Here is a 6,000-nt window from a genome sequence, read left to right as displayed (position 1 = left end):
GGCTGGTTTAACACGGCTAATTGGGGCGGCAGGTAGACGAGTGGTTAGAGCGTTGGGCCAGTAACCGAAAGGCTGCTAGATCGAATCCCTGAGCCGACAAGGTAAAAGACCTGTTGTTCTGCCCCTAACCCACTGTTCCCCTGAACAAGGCAGTTAACCCCACTGTTCCCCTGAACAAGGCAGTTAACCCACTGTTCCCCTGAACAAGACAGCTAACTCACTGTTCCCCTGAACAAGGCAGCTAACCCACTGTTCCCCTGAACAAGGCAGTTAACCCACTGTTCCCCTGAACAAGGCAGTTAAACCCACTGTTCCCCTGAACAAGGCAGTTAAACCCACTGTTCCCCTGAACAAGGCAGTTAACCCACTGTTCCCCTGAACAAGGCAGTTAACCCACTGTTCCCCTGAACAAGACAGCTAACCCACTGTTCCCCTGAACAAGGCAGCTAACCCACTGTTCCCCTGAACAAGGCAGCTAACCCACTGTTCCCCTGAACAAGGCAGCTAACCCACTGTTCCCCTGAACAAGGCAGCTAACCCACTGTTCCCCTGAACAAGGCAGCTAACCCACTGTTCCCCTGAACAAGGCAGCTAACCCACTGTTCCCCTGAACAAGGCAGCTAACCCACTGTTCCCCTGAACAAGGCAGCTAACCCACTGTTCCCCTGAACAAGGCAGCTAACCCACTGTTCCCCTGAACAAGGCAGCTAACCCACTGTTCCCCTGAACAAGGCAGTTAACCCCACTGTTCCCCTGAACAAGGCAGCTAACCCACTGTTCCCCTGAACAAGGCAGCTAACCCACTGTTCCCCTGAACAAGGCAGCTAACCCACTGTTCCCCTGAACAAGGCAGCTAACCCACTGTTCCCCTGAACAAGGCAGTTAAACCCACTGTTCCCCTTACCAAGGCAGTTAACCCACTGTTCCCCTGAACAAGGCAGTTAAACCCACTGTTCCCCTGAACAAGGCAGTTAACCCACTGTTCCCCTGAACAAGACAGCTAACCCACTGTTCCCCTGAACAAGGCAGCTAACCCACTGTTCCCCTGAACAAGGCAGTTAAACCCACTGTTCCCCTGAACAAGGCAGTTAACCCACTGTTCCCCTGAACAAGGCAGTTAACCCCACTGTTCCCCTGAACAAGGCAGTTAACCCACTGTTCCCCTGAACAAGGCAGTTAACCCACTGTTCCCCTGAACAAGACAGCTAACCCACTGTTCCCCTGAACAAGGCAGTTAACCCACTGTTCCCCTGAACAAGACAGCTAACCCACTGTTCCCCTGAACAAGGCAGCTAACCCACTGTTCCCCTGAACAAGGCAGCTAACCCACTGTTCCCCTGAACAAGGCAGCTAACCCACTGTTCCCCTGAACAAGGCAGTTAACCCACTGTTCCCCTGAACAAGACAGCTAACCCACTGTTCCCCTGAACAAGGCAGCTAACCCACTGTTCCCCTGAACAAGGCAGTTAAACCCACTGTTCCCCTTACCAAGGCAGTTAACCCACTGTTCCCCTGAACAAGGCAGTTAAACCCACTGTTCCCCTGAACAAGGCAGTTAACCCACTGTTCCCCTGAACAAGACAGCTAACCCACTGTTCCCCTGAACAAGGCAGCTAACCCACTGTTCCCCTGAACAAGGCAGTTAAACCCACTGTTCCCCTGAACAAGGCAGTTAACCCACTGTTCCCCTGAACAAGGCAGTTAACCCCACTGTTCCCCTGAACAAGGCAGTTAACCCACTGTTCCCCTGAACAAGGCAGTTAACCCACTGTTCCCCTGAACAAGACAGCTAACCCACTGTTCCCCTGAACAAGGCAGCTAACCCACTGTTCCCCTGAACAAGGCAGCTAACCCACTGTTCCCCTGAACAAGGCAGCTAACCCACTGTTCCCCTGAACAAGGCAGCTAACCCACTGTTCCCCTGAACAAGGCAGCTAACCCACTGTTCCCCTGAACAAGGCAGCTAACCCACTGTTCCCCTGAACAAGGCAGCTAACCCACTGTTCCCCTGAACAAGGCAGCTAACCCACTGTTCCCCTGAACAAGGCAGTTAACCCCACTGTTCCCCTGAACAAGGCAGCTAACCCACTGTTCCCCTGAACAAGGCAGCTAACCCACTGTTCCCCTGAACAAGGCAGCTAACCCACTGTTCCCCTGAACAAGGCAGCTAACCCACTGTTCCCCTGAACAAGGCAGTTAAACCCACTGTTCCCCTTACCAAGGCAGTTAACCCACTGTTCCCCTGAACAAGGCAGTTAAACCCACTGTTCCCCTGAACAAGGCAGTTAACCCACTGTTCCCCTGAACAAGACAGCTAACCCACTGTTCCCCTGAACAAGGCAGCTAACCCACTGTTCCCCTGAACAAGGCAGTTAAACCCACTGTTCCCCTGAACAAGGCAGTTAACCCACTGTTCCCCTGAACAAGGCAGTTAACCCCACTGTTCCCCTGAACAAGGCAGTTAACCCACTGTTCCCCTGAACAAGGCAGTTAACCCACTGTTCCCCTGAACAAGACAGCTAACCCACTGTTCCCCTGAACAAGGCAGTTAACCCACTGTTCCCCTGAACAAGACAGCTAACCCACTGTTCCCCTGAACAAGGCAGCTAACCCACTGTTCCCCTGAACAAGGCAGCTAACCCACTGTTCCCCTGAACAAGGCAGCTAACCCACTGTTCCCCTGAACAAGGCAGTTAACCCACTGTTCCCCTGAACAAGACAGCTAACCCACTGTTCCCCTGAACAAGGCAGCTAACCCACTGTTCCCCTGAACAAGGCAGTTAAACCCACTGTTCCCCTTACCAAGGCAGTTAACCCACTGTTCCCCTGAACAAGGCAGTTAAACCCACTGTTCCCCTGAACAAGGCAGTTAACCCACTGTTCCCCTGAACAAGACAGCTAACCCACTGTTCCCCTGAACAAGGCAGCTAACCCACTGTTCCCCTGAACAAGGCAGTTAAACCCACTGTTCCCCTGAACAAGGCAGTTAACCCACTGTTCCCCTGAACAAGGCAGTTAACCCCACTGTTCCCCTGAACAAGGCAGTTAACCCACTGTTCCCCTGAACAAGGCAGTTAACCCACTGTTCCCCTGAACAAGACAGCTAACCCACTGTTCCCCTGAACAAGGCAGTTAACCCACTGTTCCCCTGAACAAGACAGCTAACCCACTGTTCCCCTGAACAAGGCAGCTAACCCACTGTTCCCCTGAACAAGGCAGCTAACCCACTGTTCCCCTGAACAAGGCAGCTAACCCACTGTTCCCCTGAACACGGCAGCTAACCCACTGTTCCCCTGAACACGGCAGCTAACCCACTGTTCCCCTGAACAAGGCAGCTAACCCACTGTTCCCCTGAACAAGGCAGCTAACCCACTGTTCCCCTGAACAAGGCAGTTAACCCCACTGTTCCCCTGAACACGGCAGCTAACCCACTGTTCCCCTGAACAAGGCAGCTAACCCACTGTTCCCCTGAACAAGGCAGCTAACCCACTGTTCCCCTGAACAAGGCAGCTAACCCACTGTTCCCCTGAACAAGGCAGTTAACCCCACTGTTCCCCTGAACACGGCAGCTAACCCACTGTTCCCCTGAACAAGGCAGCTAACCCACTGTTCCCCTGAACAAGGCAGCTAACCCACTGTTCCCCTGAACAAGGCAGTTAACCCCACTGTTCCCCTGAACAAGGCAGCTAACCCACTGTTCCCCTGAACAAGGCAGTTAACCCCACTGTTCCCCTGAACACGGCAGCTAACCCACTGTTCCCCTGAACAAGGCAGCTAACCCACTGTTCCCCTGAACAAGGCAGCTAACCCACTGTTCCCCTGAACAAGGCAGTTAACCCCACTGTTCCCCTGAACAAGGCAGTTAACCCACTGTTCCCCTGAACAAGACAGCTAACTCACTGTTCCCCTGAACAAGGCAGCTAACCCACTGTTCCCCTGAACAAGGCAGTTAACCCACTGTTCCCCTGAACAAGGCAGTTAAACCCACTGTTCCCCTGAACAAGGCAGTTAAACCCACTGTTCCCCTGAACAAGGCAGTTAACCCACTGTTCCCCTGAACAAGGCAGTTAACCCACTGTTCCCCTGAACAAGACAGCTAACCCACTGTTCCCCTGAACAAGGCAGCTAACCCACTGTTCCCCTGAACAAGGCAGCTAACCCACTGTTCCCCTGAACAAGGCAGCTAACCCACTGTTCCCCTGAACAAGGCAGCTAACCCACTGTTCCCCTGAACAAGGCAGCTAACCCACTGTTCCCCTGAACAAGGCAGCTAACCCACTGTTCCCCTGAACAAGGCAGCTAACCCACTGTTCCCCTGAACAAGGCAGTTAACCCCACTGTTCCCCTGAACAAGGCAGCTAACCCACTGTTCCCCTGAACAAGGCAGCTAACCCACTGTTCCCCTGAACAAGGCAGCTAACCCACTGTTCCCCTGAACAAGGCAGCTAACCCACTGTTCCCCTGAACAAGGCAGCTAACCCACTGTTCCCCTGAACAAGGCAGCTAACCCACTGTTCCCCTGAACAAGGCAGTTAACCCACTGTTCCCCTGAACAAGACAGCTAACCCACTGTTCCCCTGAACAAGGCAGCTAACCCACTGTTCCCCTGAACAAGGCAGTTAAACCCACTGTTCCCCTTACCAAGGCAGTTAACCCACTGTTCCCCTGAACAAGGCAGTTAAACCCACTGTTCCCCTGAACAAGGCAGTTAACCCACTGTTCCCCTGAACAAGACAGCTAACCCACTGTTCCCCTGAACAAGGCAGCTAACCCACTGTTCCCCTGAACAAGGCAGTTAAACCCACTGTTCCCCTGAACAAGGCAGTTAACCCACTGTTCCCCTGAACAAGGCAGTTAACCCCACTGTTCCCCTGAACAAGGCAGTTAACCCACTGTTCCCCTGAACAAGGCAGTTAACCCACTGTTCCCCTGAACAAGACAGCTAACCCACTGTTCCCCTGAACAAGGCAGTTAACCCACTGTTCCCCTGAACAAGACAGCTAACCCACTGTTCCCCTGAACAAGGCAGCTAACCCACTGTTCCCCTGAACAAGGCAGCTAACCCACTGTTCCCCTGAACAAGGCAGCTAACCCACTGTTCCCCTGAACAAGGCAGCTAACCCACTGTTCCCCTGAACAAGGCAGCTAACCCACTGTTCCCCTGAACAAGGCAGCTAACCCACTGTTCCCCTGAACAAGGCAGCTAACCCACTGTTCCCCTGAACAAGGCAGTTAACCCCACTGTTCCCCTGAACAAGGCAGCTAACCCACTGTTCCCCTGAACAAGGCAGCTAACCCACTGTTCCCCTGAACAAGGCAGCTAACCCACTGTTCCCCTGAACAAGGCAGCTAACCCACTGTTCCCCTGAACAAGGCAGCTAACCCACTGTTCCCCTGAACAAGGCAGCTAACCCACTGTTCCCCTGAACAAGGCAGTTAACCCACTGTTCCCCTGAACAAGACAGCTAACCCACTGTTCCCCTGAACAAGGCAGCTAACCCACTGTTCCCCTGAACAAGGCAGTTAAACCCACTGTTCCCCTTACCAAGGCAGTTAACCCACTGTTCCCCTGAACAAGGCAGTTAAACCCACTGTTCCCCTGAACAAGGCAGTTAACCCACTGTTCCCCTGAACAAGACAGCTAACCCACTGTTCCCCTGAACAAGGCAGCTAACCCACTGTTCCCCTGAACAAGGCAGTTAAACCCACTGTTCCCCTGAACAAGGCAGTTAACCCACTGTTCCCCTGAACAAGGCAGTTAACCCCACTGTTCCCCTGAACAAGGCAGTTAACCCACTGTTCCCCTGAACAAGGCAGTTAACCCACTGTTCCCCTGAACAAGACAGCTAACCCACTGTTCCCCTGAACAAGGCAGTTAACCCACTGTTCCCCTGAACAAGACAGCTAACCCACTGTTCCCCTGAACAAGGCAGCTAACCCACTGTTCCCCTGAACAAGGCAGCTAACCCACTGTTCCCCTGAACAAGGCAGCTAACCCAC

At 53.3% G+C, this 6,000-nt stretch overlaps 1 protein-coding gene across 1 annotated transcript in view; it reads left to right on the top strand.

Moving 5' to 3' along the window:
* atl1 (atlastin GTPase 1) overlaps positions 1–6,000 on the top strand; it is a 37,346-nt gene that overhangs the window by 13,200 nt on the left and 18,146 nt on the right. The window lies entirely within an intron of this gene.

The sequence above is a fragment of the Oncorhynchus mykiss genome, chromosome 19 (genome assembly GCF_013265735.2).
Source record: "Oncorhynchus mykiss isolate Arlee chromosome 19, USDA_OmykA_1.1, whole genome shotgun sequence".
Taxonomy (NCBI): domain Eukaryota; kingdom Metazoa; phylum Chordata; class Actinopteri; order Salmoniformes; family Salmonidae; genus Oncorhynchus; species Oncorhynchus mykiss.
This window is presented reverse-complemented; position numbering and strand designations above follow the sequence as displayed.